The 17471-nt window shown below is 47.1% G+C and overlaps 1 protein-coding gene across 15 annotated transcripts in view; it reads right to left on the bottom strand.

Annotated features, from left to right (window-relative positions):
• Positions 1–17471, bottom strand: part of PLEKHA6 (pleckstrin homology domain containing A6) — a 137694-nt gene that overhangs the window by 100947 nt on the left and 19276 nt on the right. The window contains exon 1 of one of the 15 annotated variants that reach the window (XM_067729329.1): positions 16920–17008. The exons of the other annotated variants lie outside the window; for them this stretch is intronic. The gene's annotated coding sequence lies outside the window, so the exon portion shown is untranslated. Of the gene's footprint in view, positions 1–16919; positions 17009–17471 lie in introns of those variants that run through there. 15 annotated transcript variants of the gene reach the window in all.

Below are 17471 nucleotides of genomic sequence, written 5' to 3'. Positions count from 1 at the left end.
CACTTGAAGATCTGTCAAACTCCAGGCATCCAGGAACAGAATCAGACTGCAACAGAATCACAAAAGCTAGCAACTGCCTGTGACAAGCTTCCTGCTACTGCTGGCCCAGAGTGATAAAGACAGCAGGGTCTAGAGAGGCCTCCTCCATGGCTCCTGCAGGGTGGTTTGCTAACAGGGCTTCTATTTCCCCTCTCCTGAGCCCTGCGGTCCTACCAAATACCTAGCATCCTGAGGAAAGAAGAACCTGAGGCAGGGAGGAGAGAATTTTAAGTAACTCCCGTCTCTCTGTACTCCCAGCCTTTTCAGTCTGGATCTTTGGAGGGAAGGGTATGAGAAGAGTTAAGAAAAAAAAAATCCAACCTTCTCTGCCACCTGCGATTCTGGCAACTCAATGCTGGGAAGTGGGAGATGAAACTGAGCTTGGAATGAAGGGACAGAAGACCAGAGCACACTAGTGGACGCATAGACTAGCCAGCTCCTCCCTTCCCAGGCAGCATCGCCAGCCAGAGAATGATGAGGCAATCTCCTTTCAAGTTTATATAATAATTCACCCAGTGAAACATCACCACTGTATAATCATCCTGAATGGGGTACTTGTATGTGATGAGACAGAGAGAGACCAAAAACTGGAACCAGGGCAGAGAGGTGAAGAGGACACCTGAGTATGAGGGTGAGGAAAAAGAAAGAGAACTAATGAACTCCTGTTGGAATTAATTTTCAAAGACCAAACAAAAGCAATTAATGTGGAAGAGAGGAATCCCCAGGCTCAGCCGCTCTAGGGGAAGCCACCTGGGTGACTGGAGCCCCGGCGGCACTATGTTTACAAAGAAGGTGGGAGGGTGCACACCAGAGGAAAATCCAGGGGAAATGACTCCCAAGTGCTCCAGGGGGAGGGGAGGAGTAACTGGGAAGCATGTTCCAGAGCAGTCACGTGTGTGCTGGCGAACAACGCACACACACAAAGATGTTAACAGGGCAGTTGCAGCCACTACACCGCTAGCCATAAAGGCATCCCAGCTGTACAGAGCGCTTGTCACACCCTCCCAAACAAGAAGTCATGTATGACAGGCAACATGGAGTGAATGCCTACTCCACACCAAGCACTGGACATTTGGCATGTCTTATCTCCTTTCATCCAAACAACCCTATGAGGTAAGTGTTATCCTCCCTGTTTTATAGATAAGTTAAGGTTCCAAGAGGTTAAGTGTACAGGAGAGAACATTTGCCCCAAGTTCCCAAAGACCTAGGCTCTACAATTTTCTACCTCCGTGACCCAGTGATTGTCACCTTGGACGTATTATTTAACATGTCTGAACCTCAGCTTTACCATCTGTAAAATAGGGATATCACTACATACTTCCCAGGTTGTTGTAAAAATTAAATAAGATAATTCATATAAAGCTCCGCATACTAAGTCAGTAAATGTTGGTCCTCTTCCCCTCCCCCTGCTTTCATTAAGATAAATAACTCATTCATTCAACAGACAATGGAGTGTCCAACATACGAAAAGGCGGAAGGGAATGGGATTTTGGAAGCCCTTTTTTCATGCCAGGCACTTTACTAGGTCTTTAGGGTAGGGTGTGGAGGTTAATGAGAAGAATGGAACAGGAGTTTACAACCTAACAAGCCAAGCCCATAAATAACTGAACGCTCTGATGTGTGATAAGAGCTGTGTAAGACAAGGGCAGACACAGATACAGAGCCTTGGGAGTTTGGAAAGGGAAGAGAGGAGGGACCAGGAAGACAGATCTGACGCCTTCGGGGCCACCAGGGAAGGCTCTGAGGAGAGATCACACGACTTCTAAGCCTGAGAATGGGCAGGATTCAGAGTGGAAGCCAAGGGGCCAGGTCTCTCATACGGCCTTTCTGAAGGCAGAAGCTAATAGGATTCACAGGATACTAATCAGTACATGCTTTCCGTCTTTAAGAATAGAGATCAAAGATGGCTACAAATTGAAGGCTAGAGTCTGCTCCACCTCCCCTTGCCTCTGGGTGCACCCAGGACTCAGTCTGACCAATGGAATGTAATAGAAGTGACGTTGTGTGACTTCTGAGGTTAGGGCATAAGAAGCCTTAAAGTTTCCACTTGGGTCTCTTGGAATACTCTGTCTTGAGACACTCCTTCTGGGAACCAACTACCACACTGAGGGAAGCCCAGGTCACGTGGAGAGGCCACACATAGGTACTCAGGTTGACAGCCCCAGCTGAGCTCCCAGAGGACAGCCATGTGAGGAGTCACCTTGGCTGTCTGGCCCAGTGCAGCCCTCAGATGACTGCAAGGACAGGAGACAACCCAAGCAAGCACCTAGCTGAGCCTGGGGAACCCAGAGAACCCCGAGGGAGCAATCACTGTTGTGCTAAGCCGCTACCCTTTGGGGTGGTCTCCTCTGTAGCACTTCTTGCCAGAGCACTAAGTCTCCACCTCACTAACCTGGGCTGTTACTAGGGAAGTTGGAGAAAGAATCCTACTAGAAATGGATGGGAAAAGAGGTGAGAAGAGAGGGAGGGGAGGGAATCGGTTAAACTCTCCCAGTCGCCTCCAGCTCCCCACTCCCCTCAACTCTTTCCAACACGATGCCAGATCAATATAACTCGTAATTCAGTTTACCCCCTGGGAAATAACCAGGAGAAAAAATCAGTAACATATAAAGATGTTTATAGCAGAGCTATTCATAATAGCAACCAACTGGAAACAGCTCAGATTCCCAGAGATAAGAGAAAAGCAATACAGTAATGGAATAACATGACAGAATTATTTACAGCAATTTAAAATGAAAAATTTACAGACCATCATCATACCTGGACGTGTTTGGATAAAATAACATTAAACAAAAAAATGCATGGCACAGGACAATAGCTACACACTAATTATAACCATGTAAAAATATTAACCAAGATCAGAAAGGCCCATGGAATAAAGCACATAGTTTAGTATTTACTTACCCTTGTTTTAGGCAAAGTTGATTAAGGTACTACTTTCTAAAAAGCACCAATTCAACCTTACAAATCCTAAAAATAGGGTCATGACTGCACGGGAATTAGGAAATGATATCTTGGAAGATGTTACCCAGGGGATGTGGGTAAAACCCTGGGGGAAGGGGTGGGGGCTAGATGACAGGAATGGAGCGAGTGGGATGGAGCTGTGGCATCTCTCCAGTAGGGGAGCTGAATGTTAGGAAACAAACCCTCCGTGTTTGCTGACACAGTGCAAGGAGAAGGACTCCCACAAAAGACACCCATTATCCCATAATTATTGTCTCTCTTGTGCCTGCAATTAACGACTGTCTGAGAGGCGCTGCCGCTGCCGCCGGGGTAAATAAATGTTCACCCGCATTAGAGTCAATCAGCCAGCTGAAGCGCCAATTAACAAGCCCACTGCAGAGACACTCCCTGTATCCAGCGGTGGTACACATCAGCGACCGTGGGGAGGAAGGGGATGGGACAAGATGACACAGACCTTGGGCACACTCCTACCCCAGAGGCAGTGAAGGGATGCTCAGAGCAACATCTTGAGCCCCAGGGTAGAGGCCAGTCTTGCCCCAAGCTAGGCAAGCCAGTGCTTTGACCCCCAGTGCCAAGTCAGGGGAGTCTGCATGCATCCATGTGTTGCCAGCAAGATTCCCGGGAGCTGCCACAGCTCCAACGTGGCGCGGTTTTTGGCCTGTGGGAGCCCATCAAGGGAAAGACCTGTAAGAAAAGGCCTCAGAGGTGCTGTCACCTCCTGAGTTCCAGGGGGACATAAAGAGAGGACAAAGAGAGGAATCAGACAGGGAGCCATCTTGTCCAGCTGATGCTGAAACTGACTTACACCGGCCTTCGGCTATTTTTCTTACGCAGCAAAGCTCCGAAACACAGGAAAGTAGCTAACGTCAGAGAAGTCAGAGATAATTCTTTCGTCCAGAGGAGAAGGGCAGGGGAGCGAGTGGCTGATACGAGGCATCTCAAGTCCTCTCCCAGGGATTTGGGGAAGACAAGGATACCCTACAGTTCTGCATGGCCTACCCAGCACCTGACCACTGTGCTATACCAGCACACCAAGCCGTCTCTCCTATCACAGACCCAGCCAGTACTGCTCAGGCGGTGGGACCAGAGGCCCCAGAAGATGCCTATCAGGCTGGCAGGGAGCCTCTGAGATCGGAGCAGCAGATCGTGCAGTCAGAGATATCTGGTCCAGGGGTTCTCAATACTGGCTTCACACGAGAATTACCTAGAGAGCTTTTTAAAAATACTAATACCTGGGTACCACCACAGACCAACTGAATTAGGATCTCTGGAGGAGAGGGAAGGAGGCCCAGGCACATGCATTTCTTTAAGGCACCTCAGGGATCCTGATGACTACTCCAATTTCCTCAATTACAGATGAAGAAACGGGAGTCTGGGACGGTCATACCCCACCAAAGGTGACAAAAGCAGCGGGGAGCAGAGCCAGAGCTCAAACCAACCCATCGGAACGCAGGATGCAGCTCTTGCGCTCAGTAAGGCTGGCTGAATGAATGAACCAGTGCTACAGGGGTCTGTTCAAGATCCTGCTGTGTTCCGCGGTTTCATCCACAATTTGCATAAAGACTCAGAAGGCAAGGCTACCAGATTTGCTCCTGACAAGGCCAGGAGGGATGGCTAACAAATTTATGGCAGAATCAAGATTCCACATACTGAAATACTGGCCTAACACTGACAAAAAGGAAATATTGGGTTGGTCAAAAAGTGCCTTTGGTTTTTAAGTCAAAATACAAGACACATTTTTCATTATCACCAAGAACTTTATTGAACAACGTATTCACCCTCTTGTTCCACTACCTTCTGCCATTTTTCAGGCAACTTCATCATTCCATCTTCCCAAATCTTTTTATCTTTTTGAGCAAAGAACTGTTCCAGGTGCCTTTTACAGTCTTCCGGAGAATTGAAATTGTTTCCATTAAGAGAATTTTGTAAAGACAGAAATAAGTGGAAATCTGAAGGTGCAATGTCTGGCGAATACGGCAGACGAATCCGAACTTCCCAGCCAAGATGTAACAGTTTTTGCCTAGTCATCAAAGAAACGTGTGGTCTTGCATTATCCTGATGGATGATTATGTGTTTTCTGTTGACTCATTCTGGATGCTTTTCGTCGAGTGCTGCTTTCAGTTGGTCTAATTGGAAGCAGTACTTGTTGGAATTAATCATTTCATTGTCCAGAAGGAGCTCATAATAGAGGACTCCCTTCCAATCCCACCATATTCACAACATCACCTTCTTTGGATGAAGAACGGCCTTTGTTGTGGTTGGTGGTGGTTCATTTCGCTTGCCCCATGATCTCTTCCATTCCATATTATTGTACACTATCCACTTTTCATTGCCTGGCACAATTTGTTTTAAAAAAAGGAACGTTTTCATTACGTTTAAGTAGAGAATCGCGTGTGGAAACACAGTCAAGAAGGTTTTTTTCACTTAACTTATGTGGAACCCAAACACCAAAGAGGTGGACATAACCAAGCTGGTGCAAATGATTTTCAGCGCTTGATCTGGATATTCTGAGTATGTTGCTATCTCCCACATGGCATAACGTTGATTGTTCTCAATTAATGTCTTGATTTGATCTCTATCAACTTCAACTGGTCTACCTGACCGTGGAACATCATCCCGTGAGAAATCTCCAGCATGAAACTTCGCAAACCACTTTTGACACGTTCGATCAGTCACAGCACCTTCTCCATACACTGCACAAATCTTTTTTTGCGTTTCAGTTGCGTTTTTACCTTTCTTGAAATAATAAAGCATGACATGCCAAAAATGTTGCTTTTTTCCTTCCATCTTCAATATTAAAATGGCTACACAAAAATTCACCAATTTTGATGTCTTTTTTTACATGCACGCTGACATGACAGCCGCCACATACAACCTAACACATTGAACTTAAAGACAACTAAGTGCTACTAGAGCCATCTTACGGAAATAACTGAATAAACCTTTTGGCCAACCCAATACATCATAAATGTAAAACACCTATCATTTAAAAGATTCCAATTGTACATATAATTCAAAGCTTTGAAATATGCTCAACAGCTTGTTACTAATAAAAGGGGGAAACACAAATACAGTCTATATATTTTTAAAAATGCATGAGTGTTTTATAAAAACCCTATTATTGGCAGTCCAAGAGGCAAACAGGGCATGTAGACAGTTAGTGATCAAATATCCTGGAAATAGTTTTATGCCTGTCCCTAGAAGCCTCGTCAGTAAGACTGATTTCAAGATCTTGGAAGATAGAATTCTCCCCACCTCACCCTCATTTCTACCCCAAGTTGAATAATGTAGAGCAGTACCTCTCAAATTTTAACGTGCATATGAAACTCCTAGGGGATCTTGTTAAATTCAGATTCTGATTGTGTAGGTCAGGAGTGAGGCCTGAGATTCTGTATTTCTAACAAGCTCGCAGATGATGTAGAGGCAGCTGGCTTATAGAGTAAGGATTTACAGGGCCTCAAAGGTTTACCTGTGAAGCCAGGCACTCTGAATATGTTTGGGGCATCTGTGTCCCTTCCCCTATATCCCGGGAACTCTGAGAAGTGGCGGAGCTGAATTTGGAGGTTAGGAATTTCCAACGGTACTTGCTCAGCTCAGCTCCCTTGATAAGCAAGTGTGCATCAGATGAGCAGAGAAGAGTGAAAGAGACCCACTGAGAGAGAAAAGACCCATGGTGGGGGTGGGGGGGATTTTATTTCAGACCAGTGTGGGTCAAGGTATTTTCCAAATAGAACACCAGATATAGAGTAGCATTATAAAAACAACCAGACTGCATCAATGAGGGTTCATGTGTGTTTGGAACTAATGTGAAGGGACGCTCTGGGCTCCCCTTGACACTGGCCTTCCCTCTAAAGCAGATCACATCTTTTACGTAGAAGAGGGGAGATCTAAACCTAACAGCTGTCCACGGGAAAATAACCTGAGGATTTCGGCACAATGAGCCCAATTTAAACACCGGTGATTTGCAAACTGAGTCTGATATAATAGAAAGAGATGGTCAAGTAGACGGCATCAGAGTCCCGCTGAACAGACCACACCTGGAATACTCTGTTCAATTCTAGACAATTTATTTTAAGAGAAGATAAAAAGCTACCATGCACAGAGTGGCTTGTAGTTGCCAGGCCCTGTTCTAAGCCTTTTACATGTGTTAATTCATTTAGCCCTGTCAACAACTCTATGAGGTAAGTACCATCATTATCCACATTTTACAGAAGGATGAACTGAGGCTTGGAGAGGTTAGGATTATAACCAGGGTCACAGAGCTGATGAGTGTGAAGCCAGGTGCAAACTCAGCAGATGAATCCTGGGGCCTATGTTTTCCTACTGTTTCATATTGTCTCTTAACACTGGTCTGACTCTTGAAATGATGACAAAAGTGAGTTCAGAAAAGAATGATCAGGATGGCCAGGATGCTGAACTAGAACCAAAGGGTGGATGGTAGGAAGAAAAGTTTGAGTTCAGCATCAAGGAAGGATGTGAGTTGAAGCTGTCCAACAATAGAAAACGCTGCTTCACAGAGCAGCGCTCCTAGTTACTGGGGGTTCAAGCGGTGCTGGCTGACCACAAGCCTGGGGTGCTGCTATCTGGAGGAAGTTTGGACCAAATGAAAGGTTGCTTCCAAGCCTGAGACTCTAGGTCCCTCTCCTGTCTTGGTCTCTCCACCTGGAAAAACAGGCTCTGACATCCGAGCACAGAGTTTATAATGAGGTACATTTAGCCCAGACTTGCCCACAGATTCCGGTGTATATGATGGAGAGAAAGTGACAGCTATGCCCAGACTACAACTTGCCTAGGATGCCTGTAAACTGAGCCACAGGAAGGATTATGGCAAATATGCAAAGGAGCTCCTGCTGACACCTCCTTCCCCTGACCTGTTATCATCTCAGGAGGTTCTTTTGGGAGTGATAAACTCCTCTAAACTGGCTGAAAATAGCTCACTCCTTCTCAAAGAGATAATTAAGAATATAGAAAGTCATCATAAAAAGTATGAAAGAGGTCAGTGTTTCCTAACCCAAATTATACTTTGGGCCGGCACCTTATCTACATTATCCAAGTACCCCAGAAGTGAGTGATGAAGCCACGTCTCCAACAGGAAAGGCAGAGAAGGATGGATGAAATACGATCAAACTCCACCCTGCAAATCCTTCAGCCAATGACTGGCTCTAAACCAGAAGGAAGAGAAATCATCTGAAATCTCAGCCCATAAAAGGACCTGGGCTGAGAGCATCTTCTTATCTTACTGTCTTGCATGTTGCCCCATCCCAAGGATAATGCCCAGGGAAGGTGGGGAAAGGTATGTATCAAGCACCTACTATTTCAAGACACTATGCTAATTACTGTGGAGAAATACAAATTTATCAGAAAGACATATGTGAAAGAAAATATTTCAGAGCAACTTATATTTCCAACTGGCTGTTTCAGCCAATGAAAGGATACTTTTGAAAATATAACTTAATAAGTACACAAGTGTTGATGGCTTGGCCTTGGTTCTGACAACACCAGATCTGGAAGATGCTGGGCCCGATCAGGATGTTTTCCGTTTAGATTCTAGGGAGTCCCTTCTGGGGTCTAGACACTCTCTAAGTTGCCACACTCTGCCACTCTGCCTCCAGAACAGCTGACCAGAGGCAGCCCATCAACACGTAACTGAGCCTGGCCCTGTCCATGCCGATCCAGGCTTCCTTTCTCAGACCTCGGTCCCACTCCCGTCAAGGCTTCCCGCCACTGGGAACCTTCTCCACACTCCCCATCGCCACTGTGCCGGAGGTCTCAGTTTCTCCCTCTTCTGCCTGCTTTCTTCACATCTGGGATCTGCTGCCATGAGGCAGGTCTGTGGGATCTACATCTTGGTCCCCCTCAGAACCCATGTGCATGCTGCCCTGGGTATAGCCTCACCCAGAGCACAAGTCCTAGAGAGCTGACGGACGTGGCTGGTGTGACAAGCATCACCCTGAACAGGACAGCAGCATCAACCGTGATCCCTCCTGTCCCCTCTTCTCCCGCCCCATGCCCTGCTCCCTGCCCCTGCGGCAGGTTCCCTACACAAACCCTCCTTTCTGGGCTGAATCACTTGACCTTAATAGTGGGATCAGAGGCATTAGGAAAAGTAAGCTCACCCAACTTCCCCCATCTCTCTCCACACTCACATTTACACACACACACACACACACACACACACACACACACACACACACACACACGGAAAGTAACTACAATGATGGGGATGTTGGGGAAGGGCAGAAACACCTGGGAGTGGAGTACAGGGGAAAGAAGAGAATGAGCTAAGCCCGCCCTGCCGGCTACCACCAGAGGGTTAAGTTGGTTTAAATGAGGACATTGGTTTCTGGATTCAGAGAAGGCCCGCACTGCTAAAGGAGGCTATGGCTCCTGGAGGAGCTGCTGCCTGGTTAGATAATGCCCTCCTCCAGCACTATGCGGGCCAAGGGAGCTGTAAGGACCGGCACCGCATATGGTCCCTGATTCCCCCTGCAGCTCAGCTCTGCCTTCAAGCCTTCTCCTCAGCATCTCTGTGACTTTCTTTCTACATGGTCTGAAGGGCTGCCAGCAACTGACAGCCCCTTCCTACATGCACGTGAACCTGTAAGTAACACATGCACACACCCTCACTCCTCCAGAGGAAGCAGCATCTACCTCCTGCCCCTCCCAGGACACAGGGTCAAGGCACCGGGGGAAGGCCAGCGGGGCAGCCCTGAGAGGCCGAAAATGAGCCGTGACTGTTGGGGGTGTCATAACAAAGCAGAGGAAAATAATCACATCTTCCCCCCCTCTCACTCCCATCTCCATTATCTCACTATCTCTGGCTAATATGCATGCATTCAAACTTGGGTCACATGAGGGGCAGAAAACCATAAATCCCAATTCTGATTCCTCCCCCACTTCTCAACTGGTCTTGGATGAGCAGCCCATCATCTCAGAAATATTAGATTCTTCATAAGTAAAAAGTGTTAATCAAGTCGCCCTGGACAAGCTAGTACGGAGCATACTGGGCATACACAGAATACACGGATGCAGAGATAAGGGGTCCCTGCAAGACACATGTTCATCCAACTCCCACGTGAATCAGTTCATCTCACAAGACACATGTTCATCTAACTCCCACGTTAATCAGTTCATCTTCAAGCACTGAACACAGTCTCCTTGTATGATCCCAAGGCATCAATGCTCCTGACTGGAAACCCAGCATCTCTCAACCTCTATTCACCCAGCCTCACACCCCCACTTGAGCCCCAGCAGAATTCCTAGTCACATACCCACTGCCCTGGCCCAAGGCCCTGAATCCAGCAGCCTGGCCATGAGGGGTTGGGGTCGCGGATGCTCATCACTTTGGCCACCCAGGGCAGAGGCTTGAAGCCGGCCCTCTCCTCCCACAGCTGCAGCCCCACCGCTGCTCCCCAGGCCTCCATTCAACACCAGGCAGCCTGTGCAGGAGGGGCTGCGTAGACGCTGCAAAGGGAACACACCCAAACGGAAACGAAGCGCCTCAGCTGTGGGCACCTTGCTCTGCTGTTTGCAAAGGGCAAAGTCCACGCCGGAAGAGGAGGACTGGCCCACCTCCAGGACGGGAGACACAGGCCCTGGGACACGGAGAAACAGCCACGTTCTCACAGCACAGCTGAAAACGGAACCGAGCCCTGTGAACTCCACACACTCTGATTCTTACTCTGGGCCTGATCGTGAATCTGTCACAAGTATTCACAGGGGCAGCCTTCTGCCCGGGACGGTGCTCCTGGGGTTCAGCACTCCTCACCTCTGGGTACTAAGCGCTCCCCGACCTGAGCCCACTCTGTGGTCGAGGCCGTACCTGACCGGACTCCTGCTGTTACTTCCTTCGTCCCGCTGGAGAAGGGCAATTAAAAACTGGCTTTTCCTGGGCCTCGCTTAAGGCTTTCCTATCAGAAAATCTCCCAGGAGCCTGGGCCTGTAGGCAGCCCCAGGACCCTGACACAGGCTCAGCGCCCAGGAAAGCTCGTGGGGGGCAGCTTCAGTGCAGCCAGGCCCACCCCCTTCCTCGCCCCTTCTCCCTCACAGACACAGAGGGAGCACCCAGACCGCTTCAGGCTCAGCCTCATCTTTCACAGCACCCTCGGCATCCAGCAGACAAGAGGGACGGAGGCCTAGGCTCAGCTCTAGGCCCTCATTTGGGATCTTTAGAGCCTGGTTTCTCTGTTTGTAAGAAGAATCCTCCAATTCCTCTTGCAGCAAGAATGAAAATGGGCAACAGATTCAGCACAAAGACCCCCTTTCAAGCCTTGCCCCTGCGACCCTGGGCCAATCGTATGACCTCTGATCTGCGACCCTGGGTAGGTCATATGATCTCTGAGCCTCAGTTACCTCACAGATTGCAATTGTAAGGATCCAACCAGACGACCTCACACATAGAAGGTGGGAGAAGCCCGAGGTCCTATACATGCCTGAGGAGCTTTAGTTAGGATTCCCTCACAGTGTTTCTCAAACTGAAGGTAGTGACCCAAAAGTGGGTATGAAATCCAGCCGAAGGGTCAAGGTATCTTTTTTTAAAACAAATAGACCAGACTAGACTCAAATATGACACGAAGCATGCACCACACACAGTAAGGGTATCGCACACGTGTTTGCTGGGCTGTGATGAAAAATGTTTTTCTGCTGGTGGCAGTCAAAATTTCGATTAGGTCCTACTTTGAAAACTTTCTTGCAAATGTTCCCACCTGTATAAACTTGCTTCCTGCCCTCAGAAGATTGGGATGGTAAACTCCTTGAGGCTGACAGCCATGTCTCTGGGTTCTCAAGAATTCCAACCCTCCCACCTCCTCCCCCATTGAGCTGGGCTAGGACTAGGGTTGGCCTCCAATACAAGCTGTTCACAGGCTGGAAAGCATCCAATGAATAGAAAATCAGCGAGGAAGGTGAGGGGGGAACCATCATTGACAGTGCCAGGCACTGTCCCAAACAATGTCCCTGAAGGTCTGTGTTAACATTTTACAGATGAAGAAATTGGAGTTCAAAGAAGTTAAGTTGTCCGGGGGTGGGGTGACCAGGATGGAGACCTAGGTTTGGACAGTCCATGGCTCCCTCTCTGGGACTCGCTGCCTTTGTCACGGCCTGAGAGAGCTCCTGCACTGCCCTATCAAATCTTCCAAACGTCCTGCATTGCCCAAGATGACTCATACCACAAAATACACATACACACATGGCAGGAAACAACACAACATCCTTTCCTACCTGCCTTTCTCTGGCTTTCCCAGTCCCACGAGGGAGAGAGAAGAGGGCTATGCTGGGGGCATCTGGGATTTGTCTTCCTCTTGGTCCCACCCTTGTCCTTCTCTGCCTCTTTTGAGGCTGATTCCCCCTAGCTCACCATCCCCCTCCCCCCCATACCAGCTAACTGGTTACCAGGGCAACCCAGCTGGGAGGCTGCCAGTTACCATGGCAACGCAGCATGGCCGCCAGGCTGCCTTGCTTAGGAAGGTCGGGGACCGGCCGGGCGACAGAGCCATTAGGATGTTGCCTGCAGGAATGGCCCAGACTGAGGGGCCTACGTGCCTGAGGGAATTAAGTTCCTGCTGTTAGGGGGCTACTTCTTAGTTTCCCATGAGACAGCCTCCCCGCGCTGGGGGCAAGAGCTATAACCAACCTACCGAATTCTCTCACTCAAGGCTGGTAGCCTCCAAACTTTTCAGCAGAATTCTGGTCACCTCACCTTGAGGAAGGTTTCTCAGAACGAGCAGCAACTGGCTATCACCCAGCCTAACCCTGGGCCCCCTCACCCTCCTCCCTTTCTGAGCATATCTGGGAATCAGCATGCATGCAACATGTGTGTGTCAGCGTGCAGACGGAGTCTCTCCATGATGCATGCTGGTAATAATAACAAGGAAGAGCTGCTATTTCCTAGGACTACTATGTGCCAAGCATGTTCCAGGTACCTTGCCTGAAGTCTCTCCATTGATCCAGATAACAAACTTGTTATCCCCACTTGGTAGACACAGCAACTGAGACTTGGAGAAGTTAAGGAACCTGTTCAAGGTCACAAGGTATTAACTTGCAGAGCTAAAATGAAGCTGTACAAATCAGCTTCTGAAATTCCTTGAGCCCCTGGCTAGTGCACCTCCTCCAAGTACCCAGCCCGGCTTCAAGAAAACATTTTTAACATTTATTAAAAGATTATTTGGTGCCAGATGTCTTATTTATATTATTTTATTTCATTTCATCCTTACCTCCATAAACGAGGTTTAGTCTCCTCACACAATAGCTTAGGAAACTGAGACTCAAGGATGTTAAGCAACTTTCCCAAACTGACGAGACCCAGCTTCAGGCCCTTCCTCAGGAATCCTTTCCTGACTCTCCAGGGAGAGTCTATCGCTCTCTTTCGTGGCCACCAACAAATGCAACATATGTCTCTATCATATACAGGACAATCATTTGCACACACGTCTGCTCCCTTACTAGACCGTGAATTTAAAAATTCATTTTCACAACCTAGTACCTGGTCCATAATAAGCATACAGTAAATGTTTGCCAGAAGAAAGTAATGGGGCTGGTATTCCAAGTCCTGTTCATCTGCCTTAATTCCATGCTCTCTCTACCACGTTACCCTGTCTCATTCATTCATTCAGTCAGTCAAAAAGCAGTTATCAAACAACTGCTACGTGCCCGGCTCTGTGTGGAACATCACAAAGGCAAAAACAAATAAGACTATCTCTTGCCTTGAAGCAGCCCAGTGGAGTGGAGTGGGGGTGCATGCCTGAGGAGGACAGGAAATAAATGCCCCCCACCACTGCCATCAAAGGCTTTCTCATGACTGTTTCCCCACTGCCTATTCCTTGGACCAAACTCCTTCCCCTCCAAATCTTTACATATCCAACCAACATTTATCGAGCCCCTGATATGTGCCAATGCCTTCAAATCACCCATGGTTTGGGGGACAGTGAACAAGATAAGAAGACAATGGAATCAGGAATTATGGGACATCATGAGAAGTGACCAGGAACTAGTGTCCAGGGACACTGGGACCATTTGTCTAATTCTAAAGAACGTCCACATTTGATGTGATAAAGCAATTTCATGTTGCTTTACATTCACACCCACTTCCTACATTAACCCATTTGAACCTCAGTGATGCAGGCAGGGCAGGAATTATTACTCCCATTTTAGAGATGGGGAAACTGAGGCTCAGAAGCAGAAGAACATTGGATTAGAATGAAGGAACCTGGGTTCTGGACCTCACTTGTGATTCCAACAAGGCTAACTATACTTCCATCAGGACACTCCCACCCCACCTTCCCACCCCACCATCCCTCCTCACCAAAAGCAGATTTTCCTTCCCTGCTATGACCTCTTCAATTCCCCAGCTAGGCAGCTGCACTTTCAGGAGAGGCAAGCGGGCTGGCCTGCAGTCTGTGGATAGCCCATTGATGCTAATGAGGACCCAGGAACCAAGCAAAATCAGAAAAATGACCTCACCACCAGAGGCCAGGTTGAATTTAACAAGCTAATTGCAAGCATTAGGCTAATTAAAAGCAAATTGGCACCTGCAATTATAGACTTGGGTTCTCAGGTAATGATGAGCCAGACTGAGTGGACTTGGTGATGTCAGAGCTAGGGAGGGACCTCACCTCCCACACAGAGGGGGTTCCCAAGCCCCGCGGGAGGAAAGCCTCAGCATCCATCCATGTTTGTCAGATCACTGTTGACTTGCCCAGCCCTATATCCTGGGTTCACACAATAAGGACCAGCCCTTTACAGAGACTAAATGACCTGGGAGGATTTGACAGTCACCCTGGATACCATCTGCCCTAAACATATTTCCTACTGACCCACATCGGCATCTGTCTGACCTTTGAGTTAAAGCATTGCCTTCTGATATACATTGTTCAAATACCAAGTCTAATAATAACTGACATTTGTGTAATTATTTGCAGTTTAAAAATCACTTTCATATATATTACTTATCTAGCCAATAACTAGGTAAGCAGATAGTGATACTAACCCCGTTTTTCAGACCAAGAAACAAAAGCTCAGCGAGATTAAGCAATTTGCTACAAATCATACAGTTGCTAATTTGGACCAGGATTTGAATCCATGTCTTCAAATTCCAGCTGGGCATTCTCTCTACACCCCAGCAGGCAGTGCACTGACTCTCTCTTATTAACACATGGACCAGAATTAGTTTATCAGATCAGCTAGTGCTACTTTGGAAAGTGCAAAGAAGGCTCAAAGGAATGGGGAACAGTCTGGGTAGGTTTGCCGGGATCAAGAGAGGATGTGCACCACCTGGCAGTGTGTGAGGGGTTGGGCAGGGGGACTGGGCGGCTGGAGGAGGGGAGCCAGAAGACACCAGAGGAGCCAAACTCCCTTGTTCAGGCACCTGCTAGAAGAAGCTACAGAGTGTGACATTCCAGGGGATTACCCTGGGAATGGGGAGTGGCTGTCTCACTATGCTCTGTGCTGGTGAGACCAAACCTGGGGTGAAGCAACAGGAGAGTTTGAGGAAGGGTGTGGTGGTCACTGGAGGCATCTAGCCTCAAACACGGAGACTTGGGGGATTTGGGGGGAGGGGAATCATGATACTGGCTTCAGATATATATGTTTCTCATGCAAATCAACAATAGTAAGATAATAACAAACACATTTATCACTTACTCTGCTCAGCATGATTCTATGTGGTTTACATATGTGACCTCATTTATCGTCACAAGAAGTCTATGAGATAAGGTACATTATTATCTTCATTTTACAGATGGAGAAACTGAGGCACAGAGAGATTAAATCACGGTCAAGCCCATATCCCTGGTAAGTGGCAGAGCCCAGATTCAACCTGAGTTTGGCCCCATAACTGCGATCTAGACAACTGCACTAAATTGTTTTTTAAGAAAAGGCAAAGACTTGAACAAACAAATGACAGCAGATGGACCCTTCATACTTTAAAACCTCTTTTTACAATTTTAAAACTCACTACTAATCAAACAAATGGATTAAAACAATGAATTAAAACAGTGAAAAAGTTATAACTGTCAATGCTGATGCTCATGCAAAAAAAGGCATTCTTATACGCAGCTGCTGGGAATGGAAATTAGTACTTTCGAACAAGGAAGTGGCAAAATATGTCAAAATATTTTAAAATGTAGGAATTCCATTTCTGGAAATGTAACCTAAGGAAAACAATCATTGATATGTGTAAAGATTCAGATATTTATATGTTCACTGTAGCATTGTTTATAAAAATGACAAACTGGAAACACATAGTTTAACATAGGGGCCAATTAAACAAACAAATAAATAGAATAGGTATATAATGAAATACCAGACAGTCACTTAAAATGATGTTGTAAAAGAATAATGACGTGGAAAAATGCTTTTTATTTAGGTGAAAAAAATATATGCTTGGTCGAAAATTTTAACAGTATTTTGATAATAAATATAGTCACATGTCTGTGCATGAATTCATAAAAACATATATACACCAAAATGTTAAAATTATACACTAAATCTCTGAGAGAATTACACATAATTTTAATCTTTTCTTTATGTGTTTTTCTACATTTTTAATAACTATGTACTACTTTTATACTCACAGAATAATAATTTTTTAAAGGTATACCCTCCATCACATTAATTCTATGTCTTGGGATTTATTCTAAGGAAATAATCCAAAATACAGGAAAAGCCTCATGCACAAAAATGACCATGTTGTGTTATTTGTAAAAGGAAAATAAGGGGAACCACCTAAATATCCGATACGAATATGATTACATAAAATACATTACATCCAAAGGCTATTATACACTATTTTAAACATGAAGAAAACCATCTTTATCGCTGTGGGAAAGAGAGCTGACTTGCTCTGCGCTGCTTCAAAGAATCAAAACCAAAGGGCAGAACACAGAAGCGGGCAGATTTGATTCCATATAGAATGTTCTAACCTTGGAGCAGGCAGCCTGGTGAGGTAATGAACTCCCCGTCGCTGGAATTATCCAGGGGAGGATGGTGCTCCCCTCAGGGAGGCCACAGAGGGCTGGTCTGGGCTTGGAGGGCGTCTGGAGCTGTGGGCGCAGAGCAGGAGCCCATGTGGACTGAGTGATTGCCAAGGAAAGGGTCCCACTCGGCCTATCCTCAACGCGCTTCCTCTCTGCTCACTGTTTATTTTAAATGTTTCCCAAAGTGTGTTCTTTCCTCACCAAATATGTGGGCTTTTTTTTAACTGGTTGGAGACTGGCCTGCCAAAGTCATCTCACTAATGCACTGATGTCCAAGCACCTCAGCCCGGAGCTCAGCACACCGTGGGAAACCTCTCAAAGACAGGACCCACTGCTCAGCAAGCTCTCCCCGACGCCCCGCTGCAAGCTCCCTCCTCCTGACCCTCCTCTGGGGGGCCCACAGGCTCAGTGCCAAGGCCTCAGGGGACCCACAGCAGGCCAGGGAGGAAGACAGAGGAAACGGGCTCCGGCCCATCAGGCCGTGTGTCAGCCCAGGCC

The sequence above is a fragment of the Pseudorca crassidens genome, chromosome 2, assembly GCF_039906515.1.
Source record: "Pseudorca crassidens isolate mPseCra1 chromosome 2, mPseCra1.hap1, whole genome shotgun sequence".
In the NCBI taxonomy this organism is placed as follows: Eukaryota; Metazoa; Chordata; class Mammalia; order Artiodactyla; family Delphinidae; genus Pseudorca; species Pseudorca crassidens.
The sequence above is the reverse complement of the archived record's forward strand: the minus strand, read 5'-3'. Positions and strand labels throughout refer to the sequence as shown.